Here is a 12,482-nt window from a genome sequence, read left to right on the forward strand (position 1 = left end):
GTATATACAGTATTTTATATTTCAGAGACCCAATAATTTACTTCTAGACATTTGACTTTTATCTAGGGGAATGAATTACTTATTATGAATTAGAGGAGATTGTGGTTCTACGTTAGTGTGTGGGTCTTACAGTTGCTCCAGTGACTTGGCGTGGTCATCTTTGTTATATCATTATAATAAACTCCTGTTTTCTGGGAGACATTGAGAACCTCCTCTTTTTATTTTGTGTACTGTGTTTTGTTTGGAGTTAGCATATCAGTGTAATGTAGCAATAATTATGTTACTAATAACAATTTTGTGAGATGTTTATTATTCTCATTTTACAGATGAGGAAACTGAGGCTTGGTGAAGTTACGAAACTTGTCCAAAGTCACACAGCTTGTAAAGGGCACAGCCAAGATTCAGAGACAGGTCTGTCCAACTTCAAAACTCTTAATCATGGCCATGAAATTTTGAAATAGCTGTGAAGTATCAACCTATGATAAGTTGTATTGATATTAGTATTGCTTAACTGATGTTTAACACTGATAATTTTTTAATGGTGAGTTTTTTCATCCATAATATATGTATCTTTTAAATATTGTGAAAAGAAGTATAACAATAATTGATGGTCTAGGGCTCTGAAGAGAGACTACCTAGGTATGAATCCCTAAGTTTCTTCACTTGTGTGACATTGGGAAAGTTCCTTAACTTTTCTGTGCCTCAGTTTTCCTATCTGTAAAATGGTCATAGTAATATTACCCACCTGATAGGGTTGTTGTGGAGATTAAATGATTTAATATATATAAAGCACTTTTAACAGTGATGGGCACGCAGTGAGCATTCAATAAATGTTAACTCTTAATGTTATCATCTAGCAACCAGTAAAACATGATCATTACTTCTAATTCTGTATTAGGAAATTTGGGTAAAGCCAAATTTAAGCAGCAGTATACAATATCACAACACTTACATAAACCAAAATTAAATTTGAATAAGATGGACCTAAAGAAAATCAAACATTTGATCAAGTTCAGATCTATTGTAAAACAATTGGGCAACTGCTTGTAGGTCTCACATGTACAAGGGTGTTGTATGTATAAATAAGGACCACACTTAACTCCAGTACAGGTAACCCTTTGAGCCCAGTATGATCACTGTATTATGAATGTGTTTTGTCTGTTTTCCTCTTGTAAATGCAATTTCTATTCAGAATAAATGTTTACATTTTTAGGTGGCTTTTAAGGAGATGGTGTTTTGATAGTGTTCACAGATAATTACCAAGAACCAAAATCTTATGTGTTATGTGAAATGTTGGCTACATTTCATCACTTGCAGGAGTGGTTATCAGAACTTACATCTTACATTGTGGTGAATGTGCACACTTGACTGACCTTTGAACCAATGGGACCATAGCACATTCAACCATAACTTAGCTGTAAACTGTCATGTGTCCTTCCCTCATGCTTGTTCATTGCAGCTGTCAGAATTCTTAAGTGCCATATCAACTATTACTACAGTTTGGTTAAAGTAAAATACCTGTGATTAGTGGCTAATAATTGTATACCAATTGCAAAAATACCCATAAATGGGAGTGAGTAATATGAGTCAATTATGCAAAAATTCAAAACCTGTAATTAGGATGTGAGGGCGATCTGGCTGCAACATCTGTCACCCCATTGATCTCCAGGGTTGATCTGGCTGATCTGGCTGGCTAGGTGGGTGTCCCCTTCCTCACTGCTCCATGTGCGTCCCTCCCAAAGCTGCCACTTAATGGAAGAGGACAGCCTACCCCATAGAGTTGAGGACCATTTTTCTGTCAAGGGTGTATGGGTAGCTGTGCTCCTCTGCTAGAACTTCCAAACAAGCTCTCAAAGCTGTTATTAAAAAATGGGACTTGGGGCAGCTGGTTAGCTCAGTTGGTTAGAGCACAGTGCTATTAAGGTTGCTGGGTCGATCCCCACATGGGCCACTGTGAGCTGCGCCGTCCACAACTAGATTGAAACAACTACTTGACTTGGAGCTGGTGGGTCCTGGCAAAACACACTTGAAAAATTTAAAAAAAGGGGGGGGGACTTGTCTTGTGGATAAGCCCAGGATCTCTGTAGCTTTTAGTCTACACATGCATTTAATTCTCTTTGTCATATTGAGCCTTTCTATCCTTAAACATGTTATATCTTTCTAGTTATTTAGATATTTAAAAATATCTTTCAGTAAATTGTTCCTTTTCCCATAAAGATCTCTCAAGTCTTCTCTTAGATTTAGTTATTAGAAACCTTATTTCTTGTTAACTATTGTACATAATATATTCTTCCATTTTTTTCTTTCCATTTTCTGTTTGGTATGTAGATGTGTGTTTAGCCACTTTTAAAAAATAAATTATTAAAGTATGAATGCAAATTGTGTCTTCCTTTCCAATGCTAACTACACCATTTCTTCTCCTTCTTTTAAAAAACATTTTATTGGGGAATATTGGGGAACAGTGTGTTTCTTCAGGGCCCAACAGCCGCAAGTCGTTGTCCTTCAGTCTAGTTGTGGAGGGCGCAGCTCAGGTCCAAGTCCAGTCGCCATTTTCAATCTTTAATTGCAGGGGGCACAGCCCACCATCCCACATGGGAATTGAACTGGCAACCTTGTTGTTAAGAGCTTCCACTCTAACCAACTGAGCCATCTGGCCGCCCTCTAGCATCTCAGTGGCAGCTCATTGTCTTCAGTCTAGTTGTGGAAGGCGCGGCTCACTGGTCCATATGGGAATTGAACCAGCAACCCTGTTGTTCAGAGCTCGCGCTCTAAACCAAGTGAGTCATCCAGTTGTCCCCACCATTTCTTTTTTATGCCTTAGGACTTTCATGCTAGTTAGGACTTCCAATAGTAATATTCAATACAAGTATTAATAGTGGATACTCTTGTACCTAATTTTCTATTTTTTAAAAGGAAGTGCTCCTTATGTTTCACTGTTAAGAATAATATTTGCTATAGATTTTTGATCGATACTGTGTAGGTTAAAGACATTTCTGTTAATAGTTGGCTAAGATTTTGTGTGTATGTGAAGAATGAATATTGAATCTTGTCAGGTGATTTTTTTCTGCATTGTGAGATGATCATATGGTTATCTTTTCTTATTCTGCTAATGTGGTGATTGACATTTATAGATTTTTCTAATGTTGAATTACCCTGTGTTGCTGGGATGAACCCAACTTAGTCATGATGGTCTTTTCTTATACTATACAATTCGATTTATTTTATTAGGATTTCATTTAGGATTTTTGCATCTATGTTCATAGATGAAATTGGCCCATAATTTTTATTTTTTATATTCCCCTTATTTGAGTTTAGTATCCAGATTATGCCAGCCTCAAAGAATAAGTTGTGGGGGCTGGCTGGTGGCTCAGGTGGTTGGAGCGCTGTGCTCCTAACCCCGAGGTGGCCGGTTCGATTCCTACATGGGCCAGTGAGCTGTGCCCTCACCAACTAAGATTGTGAACAACAGCTCTCCCTGGAGCTGGGCTGCTGTGAGCAGCCGGAGGTTGGCGTGAGCTGCTATGGGCTGCCGTGGGCTGCTGTACTGCCATGAGCTACTGTGTGCTGCCAGGAGCAGCTGGCAGCCAGCATGAGTGGCCGGCAGCCAGCATGAGCTGCTGTGTGCTGCCGTGGGCTACCATGTGTGCAAGGCTCATAACACCAGCATGGGCCAGGGAGCTGTGTCCTACACAACTAGACTGAGAAACAACGGCTTGAACTAGAGTTGGGGGGGGGCGCAGATAAAGGGGGGGGAAGAATGAGTTGGGAACTAATCTTTTTTTCCTCCCTCTAAAAGGATTTATATAAGACTGGAATGATCCGTTTCTTTAAAGTGTGGTTGAACTTCTGTTCAACTGTCTGGGCTTAGTGGTGTGTTTTTTTGGGGGGGGAGGTGGCATGTAGACTCAGTATTTTGGGAGGGAAGTATGTATTCAACGTTCTACATGGTTTTATTTAGTATTTCTGTTCCTAGTTAGGTCAGTTTTTAGCAAGTTTTTCTTTTCCCTCTTTTTTTAGGAATCCTTTTGTCTGAGTTTTTTTTTTTGTCTGCGTTTTTAAAGTAGTTGGCATAAAGTTGTTCAAAGCATTCTTTTGTTATATTTTAAATTTTTACTAAATAATATTTCCTTCTCTTTTTTTTATTCCCAATATTTTTTGTGCCCTCTTTTCCCTTCATCAGTCTTCGTACAGATTTTATATATTTTCTTAGCCTTATCAAAAGACCAGTGCTACAATTTGATTTCATGTATTGTATGTTTTCTGTTTAGTTAATTTCTGGCCTTTCTTCTTTCTACATTCTTTTAAGTGAATAGCAGAATCTAAATTATAAGGATACTGGGCTATCTCCCAATTTCCAAGGAGAAGCTTTCAATAGGCCTTAAGAACAGCTGGAACCAGGGGCTTACTTACAATGCTACTACGTAAAACCTTACTTCTTCTTTCCTTTCCTATTTCTTTCTCTTTGGCAACAATTGGCTTTTCTATTCTTCAGTGAACATGACAGAAAATGGTGACAATGAGCCTCTGAATTTGAAGTCAATTCCAACTTTATGTGCTCTTGATTCTCCCAGGGATTTCAGATTTTTCCATCTGGATTACTTTTTTTCTTTCTGAAGATTGTATTCTTTAGAATTCTCTTTAATGAGATTTTTCTGTAGTAAACTCAGTGTTTTATCTGAAAGTCTCTTTATCACCCTCATTCTTGATAGCTATTTCATTAGGTATAAAGTTATGGGTTGGCAGTTATTTTTTTTTTTTTAGTTATTGGAGGGAATAATTCCACTGTCTTCTGGTTTCCATTGTTGCTATTGATAAATTAGCTGCCTAATAGTTGTTCATTTGAGTGAATCTGTCATTTTTAGCTTGGGCTGCTTTTGAGCTTTGGTTTTTTTGGCTTTCTGAAGTTTCATATGCTGTCCCTAGATATAGATTTCTTTTTATTTACCTGGTGTAAGAATTTGTGAACTGCTTGTTTTCCCTGGAAGAAACATTTGTGGGTTTTCTATAAGGCCCAGGAAGGAAATACATTGCTTCAAGAGGATTTACCTTTGTTTGTTTTGTTTTTCCAGATGCCTCAAGGTACTAGTTTGGTGACTAAATTTATCCCTTGAGGTTTTGGACCACCCAAATAGGATGAATTTGGGTTGCAAATATCTGTGTGGGCCTGCTTAGAAATCCTTGTTCTCTTCTGCAACAGGAAGACAAATTTCCTTGTCCTTTGGAGATGAGATGTGGAAATGGGTAGAGTGGGTTTAACGCTGAAAGTAAAAGGAAAAGTGAAGATATACAAGGCAAAATGGAAACAAGAAGAAAGCGAGGGTTACTCTGTGACCACTCTTTTCAGTGGCTGTTTCTCCCCTTCCTGATAACAAACTTTAATGAATAACCAATATTGCGTATCCTTGAGACTTCTTGAGGTTCCTGGAAGACTGTGTTAATAACAGAATGGTAATTTTCTTTTTCTTTTCCTCACCCTTCTTTTCTTCCTCTTCTTGTCTCTTCTCTCCCTATTTTGTTCAAGCTTTAACATCTTTGAAACTAGGAAGCATGTCTCATACTGCAATGCCTCTTACTATGGATGATATTGAACAATTATTAATTAACAATTCAGGCAGTATTTTGTTTTCTTAGTAGAAAATAAAATAATGGTGCATATTGCAATTGATTTAGCTTTGATGAAATACACACTTTTACATACATATGATGACTCTTCGTTTCAACCTGTCCCATACCTGAAATGCCCCCTTTTTGGTTCTCCTATGTTTGTATCATTGAAGACCTAAAAGGAGGAAGTACTCTTTCTTTTCTCATCCTGGCTCCTCCTCTTCCAAGCATCTAGCACAATTAGACACAGGGTTATATTTAATTAACAATTAAGGGAAGTGTGTAGGTATAATGAATCATAGCACAGGATGTGACATATTTATATTAGTGACCAAATTTTTAGTTTCTTGGTGAAAAGAGATTAATACCTACATTAGTTAAGATTATTTTAGATTGAAAGACCAGAACCCAATTCTGCCTACATTAAGCGAGATACTTTATTGGATGGATGCTTAGTCATCTGTTGGTGTTTAAGAAGTTTAACCAATGAAACAAAAAAGTAATTATAAATATATAAAATTGTAAGGTACAATGAAGGAAATGAAAAGTGTAGTACAATAAAGAATGATAGAAAATGGTATTTAGAAAGAGGAAAAAGAGGCCTCATCAATGAGATGACACTTAGGCTCAGACTTAAGTGTAAGTGGGAGACAGTTCTTGAAGGGTCTCAGAGAAAAGCATTTCAGACAGAGGGAAACAGCAGGCCCAAAGTGGGAAGGACTTGCAGTTAACTGAAAGGATCATCATAGTTGAGGAGAGTGCCACCTCAAGGTAAGTGAGGCAGGCTGGGGCCTTACCTTAATAGGCTAACATCTACTGCATTTGTGATGTACTGGGCACTGTTCCAAGCAAGCCCTTCTTGAGGAGTGTGAATTGTTATGCCATACTGACTCCCTGAATGCTGAGAGTTTGAATTAATTTGAAGATGCATTGGAAATCCATGGAACTATGATGCAATGCTATGATCCATTTTACATTTTGAAAGTTTACATCAACTACTTTGTACATAGTTGATCAGAGGGGAACAATAGAAAAAATGGAGATAAGTACTGGTTGATGGTTTATATACTAGTCCAGGTAAGAGACAAAGTTGTCTTGGACCATGGTTCTGATGGTGGAGATGAAGAGCAGCAGACAGATTTAAGATGTATGGTACATGTCTTGTTGATGGCTTGGCTAAAGCGTAAGGGTTGTGAGGGAAAGGAAGGAGTCTGATCAGAGGCTGAAAGGATTGAAGAGATGATGTGCATAATTTGTAAAGTTATTTGTCAGTGAAGGGGAGCAGTACTGTTTTTGACCTTCTTATTTCTATAATTTTTCCAGTGGCATTTCTGTCTCTCTTTTTTAAATTCTTGGACCCAGATATATTTTTATTCTAGTCTGCTTCTCCAGATTCCAGCACCTTTTTCTCATCCCACACTTGACAGATGCTTAGAGAAGGAAAGTCAGTGTAAAAAGTAGGCTAGCATTCTCAGCAGTTCTGCCCTTTTTCCTCAAGATGTTCCTTGCTAAATCAGTCCTTGCTATATCAGAGCAAAACCATTTTGTTCTATAAGCAAAGATTTAATTCTTGAAGAACACCATCCTAATGAAGTCAGTCTGTGTATATCTGTGTTGTGTGGGGTCAGGGGTGATGGGCATACGTGTTTTTATTGAAGTTTTAACCAACCTTAAAAGGTAAAGGTAAATCCAGCTCACCAATTGTTTTCTCAGTTGAAAGGCAAATGATCAACTAAAAGATAAAATTGGTTTTGTAACCAGTTAGAAGAAAATGTTTCTCAAATATATACAGGTTCAGCTTTTGAAACCACCTTTGACTACAATTTTGAATAGCGTCTTTCCTCATTTTGTGAAGCTCTGATTTTTCCATTACTATCTTTAAGGAGTGAATAAAGGAGTGAATAAAGCCATGTATCAAAACAAAAGAAAGAATTCTGTGGACAAGATGAGTGGGAAGATGAAAACTAGTAAGGCAGAAACCTGAAATTAAAGTCAGATAATAGATAAAGACCACAGACTACTGTTCATTCAGTGGTTCTTACATTTTTGGTAGTGACAGAATCCTTTGAGATTCGGATGTAAGTTGAAAAATCTGGCCCCAGAAAGTGCACAAGACACATGTACATTGAGATTTGTACGCAAGTTTAGGGCATTTGCGGAACCTGGAGAGCCTGTGGAGCACATGATGCCCTGGCTGAGAACACACAGTCTAGATGGTCATCAGGGCTGGAGAGTATGTGGCTGGAGAGCTTCAATATTCAGAGTGACAGTGCTCTCTTCTCAAATACCTATTTTTAGGGCATCCAAGACTTAATGTGTTGTTATTTGTAAGTCTTTGGTCTGACGGTTGATAAAGCAAAATAGTGTTTAGTTTTAGCTATTGGAAAATCAGAATAATCTGTTCTTAAAATTTTTTTATTTGAAAATGCCATAGGTGGCACTTTTCCGAAATAACGTAATTCAGTATTCAAGATAGCCTAACATGTAGCCTGTTAATAAAAACGTTGACCTGAAATATAAACAGATTTTAAATTTACTGACTCCTAGGTTTATACAGGAGCTGAATGAATGTTTCCTTTGAGAAGTAGGTTAAAAAAACCAAAAAAAAACCCAACCCTTTGTTCTTTTTACCTTTCCATGAATTTGTTTGTAAATTAACTTTTATCACAAAACTGACTATGAACTTTTAAAATGAATTTTATTAGTCTTGTAAGTTAAGTATTCGACATACTGTATTTATTTCACTATTGGTGATGAAGCTGTACTTTGTTGCTATTCATTTGGCTCAGTGCCTGAATGGAACACTGAGCCAGTAGTACAACTTAATAAATTATAAATTGTTTCCTGTTAGGGAAATTATGCTATTTAGACCAACATTTAATATAATCCAGAATTCTTAGGATTCATTGATTGAGTAGGGGATTGAGTAGATGACCTACCTCTAAATCCTTGGATGGCTGAGAGTCTAGGATTCCTTACATTTTTTCACTTAACTTGGTCAAATAAAAAAAATATTTTTCTTCACTCTAAATCTTGAAAGCAATCTCTACATCATAAGAAATAGTAAAAATCAAAGATAGAAAATTCAGAAATGAAGTACTTTGTGCTTGTTATACAACGTTCTATTTTAGTGATGATTTAGCACCGTATTTTTATGAGAACAACTGTTTTTGTTTTGTTTTGGTGGATGAATAGTCAACATTTTTTTTTTTTTTTTTTGTAACTGCCCCTGTAGAATTCTGGAATAGAAGTGTGATGAAGAATACAGTGGAATTGTATATAGTCACATTCAACCATGTTTATTCAGAGGACAGTAAAATAAAAGTGAAAATTGAAAAACTTTATTTATTTATTTATTTATTTATTTATGTATGTATTTATTTATTTAAAGGAGGGCGCAGCGCACAGTGGCCCATGTGGGGATCGAACTGGCAACCTTGGTGTTATTAGCACCACACTCTAAACGACTGAGCTAACCAGCCACCTCAACAATTTAATTTTTTCAATTTAATTTAGATCTCTCATCGTTCTGCTCAGTGAGTTTCTACTGTACAATGTTTTTATCCCTCACGTAGTGTAAGCATGCAGTGTGGTTCTAGTGTTATACAGATATTTTTCTCACAGCATAAATCCTATGAACATAAGCTTCCCACTTCAACTGTGTTCTGTTGAAAACAGCAAACTGTTCCATACTAGGAGAAATCCCTGGCTGTGTTGGATATATCGCAAGATAGTGCAGTAGTATACTTTATGGAGGTACTTAAGGTATTTGCAATATTCACAATGGTGCCCATGGTTTTATAGTTTTGTTTATGTGTTCTTACATTTGGAACCAACTAATACTGTTGTAAAAAATAGAGTAATTTTACTATTTTGGCTAACTTTGGTTCTTTTTTTCCCCTTTGTAGGGAAACAATTTTAAGTGTCAAGGTCAAGTTTCCTGAGTGTGTCTTTTCTGTCTACTGTGTACATCAAGTATGTGCTGCAGTTTGAGGGTTTTGTTTTTTAGTGAATTTTCTAAAGCATACTCCTGTCTTGTACAATCTTTCTTATAATATATATATGAGAAGGGTCTGAAGTTTGGAGGTGTACTTGTGACTATAGAACAAAGAAAAGTAAACAAGTATAATTTAGGAGGGAAAAAACTCTAAAAAGAAAAATCTCCATTTCCCTAAGAGTTGTAGCTTGCCATTAGGCCCTTCAGAAGCCTCTGGTTCATTCAGGAGTTGGCTGGACAGACAAATTTTCAATAACTTATTTTTTTTTTAGTGAAAAATGAAACTTAAATTTTATAACTAAATGTGACTTATTTTTCTTACTCTTTATTAGATCTCATAATTATGTGTGTATGTATTTACATTTCTACATTAATTATATGTGTGTATGTTTTTCTACATTCCCCATCTGTGTCCTCAGTTCCAGAAACGATTTTAGGTGACTTGCTTTCCACCTAAATAAAATAATAAGATAGTAGATATGGACAAAAGAATATATGTAGCATATGTAAGTTATAGAGAATAATGAAATGAAAACTTGTGTATCTACTACTCAGCTTATAAATTAGAACATTATTAAAACTTTTGAAGTCCCCATGTCATCCTTTCCTGATTATGTCCCCATTTCTTTTCCCTCAGAAGTAACACTGCTCTTAATTACGTTTATCATTTCCTTGTTTTTCTTTATAGTTTTGCTAATTATATATATATGTATGTGTGTGTATATGTATGTGTGTATACATATATATATATGTATATATATATATGTAGCTAAAAGTTATCTTGTTTAGTTTTGCATATTTATTGCGAGGTATTGTAATGTCAAGGGGACTAAGAGCACAGACTCTGGCACCAGTCAGTCTTGCTATGTACCACCCATGTGATTTGGGCTAATTACTTAACTTCTCAGTGCCTGTTTCCTCGTCTATGAAATGGAGATTAAAAATAGAAGCTACTTGATAGGGCTATTGTGAGGATGAAATGAGTCATCATATGCAACATGCACAGTGCCTGGTCCACAGGCAGTATTCTCTGATAGTCAAGTGTCGTTAGTATTTATATAAAGGATTCATAATAAAAGCAATTTGCTTCCCTCCTCCCTCAACACAATGATTGTGAGATTCATCCATGTTGATGGTTAAGCTGTGGATCATTCCTTTTTACTGTTTTTTCTTTTTCTCTTGACTATCTGTTAATTGAGGTTTTTTTAAATTATTTTTTATTGGGGTATCAGTTTTACTTCTTCATGGTATTCTAATGTGTAAGTATTCTGTATTTCTTCTGTTGATGGTTAATTAGCTTCTAGTGTTTATTTTTATTTTACTTGCAAACATACACAATGCTACACAGACGTCTTGCACACCTTCTTGTACACATGTGTAAGCGTTTCTCTAGAATATACACCTAGAAATGAAACTGGCAGAGGAGTAAGGGTATGTGCGTCTTCAACTTTCCTAGATGAGGCCAAATTACTTTTCAACATGTTTGCACCAATTTATGCTCCGATAGGGGCATAAGAGTGCCTGTTGCTCTCTATTTTATTGTCTGATTCTTTAATATTGCCAAACTGATAGATGTAAAATGGTATATAGTGTTTTGATTTGCATTTTCCTGATTACTAATGAAGTAGAGCATTTATTTCATGGGTTCATTGACTATTTCTGTTCCTTTGTAAAATGCTTGTTGTATGTTTTGCCCATTTTCTGTTGATATTCTATTTTAAACTGATATTTGATTTTAAAATTTATCAAATAAATTAATTTTTTTAATTCTTTAAATATTAGGACACTAATATTTTGTTTGTATATTTGGCATATATTCTCCTACTTTGTGTTATTTTTCCATTTTCAGGTAAATAATTTACAGATTAGGAGAAAATTTTTTTTTTTTTTAAGCAAGTTGCAGCTCGCAGTGAACCTGCAACCTTGGTGTTATTAGCACCAAGCTCTAACCAACTGGGCTAACCGGCCACACCAGGAGAAATTCTTTTGTTAGACCAATGTCTTATTTGAAGTGTATATAGTTCCCAGAATTCTTAAACCATACATCAAAAAATGTGAGACTTTTATAGTCTTCCTGAGTAATCCATTCCAATGTAAATAACCACTATAGAAAGTCTGTTGTTATAGAGTTACTGACCAGTAGTTCTTACAAAGCTTTTTTAAATGTTAAAATAATCCAACTTTAGAACCGTAAAGCTGTCTACATATGCAATATTGAGAAGCCATTGTTGGAAATTATACTTTTGCCACTGAATCTTGGTCTTTTTAGTTTCATTACGTTTTCTAGCAGACAAGACCATTTCTTGCTTATAGCTTACCATATGAAGCATAATTATTCTCTATTAGAGAATTTTTGTTTGTTTGAAGGCGTGGAGTAGCATACCTTACATGACTAAACTGGCTATAGAAGATTCTTTTAGGAATTTAACCTAGTTGGTGAGTATAACAAGTTGGATACAACTTTGCTTATCCCTTAAGTCTTTTTTACAGAGAATTCATTTAGAAAGCTTTGCTTTTTTTGGAGTTTTATTTTGTCATTCTTTCTATATGCTGTTTTATTCGGAGCATTTGGGAGCTGATCCTGCAGTTAGTCTGTCTCTTCCCTTTAAAATGTGGGCTTCCTGTGGTTAGGGACAGTTATTTCTTAACAGTCTGTAAACTTGCACATGAACCTCTTAGTGTACGACCATTCACAGGCGGATACCTAGTATTTAGTATTTCTTCTTTTTTTGTTCTTTCCTGGTTAGAGTGAACTATTTAGTATGTGTGCAATCCTTCATACACTTACCTACTTAGGCAGTGTTCAAGAAATCTGTTTAAACAGGTTAATTGCCATGAAAACTATGACAATTCAGCTGATCTTTTGATTGATATTGTAGAT

General features: G+C 35.9%; 1 protein-coding gene across 17 annotated transcripts in view; it reads left to right on the forward strand.

Annotated features, from left to right (window-relative positions):
* Positions 1-12,482, forward strand: part of NUMB (NUMB endocytic adaptor protein) — a 134,262-nt gene that overhangs the window by 62,402 nt on the left and 59,378 nt on the right. For 5 of the 17 annotated variants that reach the window (XM_074327247.1, XM_019733382.2, XM_074327249.1 and 2 more), the window contains one exon: positions 327-411. The exons of the other annotated variants lie outside the window; for them this stretch is intronic. The gene's annotated coding sequence lies outside the window, so the exon portion shown is untranslated. The remainder of the gene's footprint in view (positions 1-326; positions 412-12,482) is intronic. 17 annotated transcript variants of the gene reach the window in all.

This window comes from Rhinolophus sinicus, linkage group LG03, assembly GCF_036562045.2.
Source record: "Rhinolophus sinicus isolate RSC01 linkage group LG03, ASM3656204v1, whole genome shotgun sequence".
Taxonomy (NCBI): Eukaryota; Metazoa; Chordata; class Mammalia; order Chiroptera; family Rhinolophidae; genus Rhinolophus; species Rhinolophus sinicus.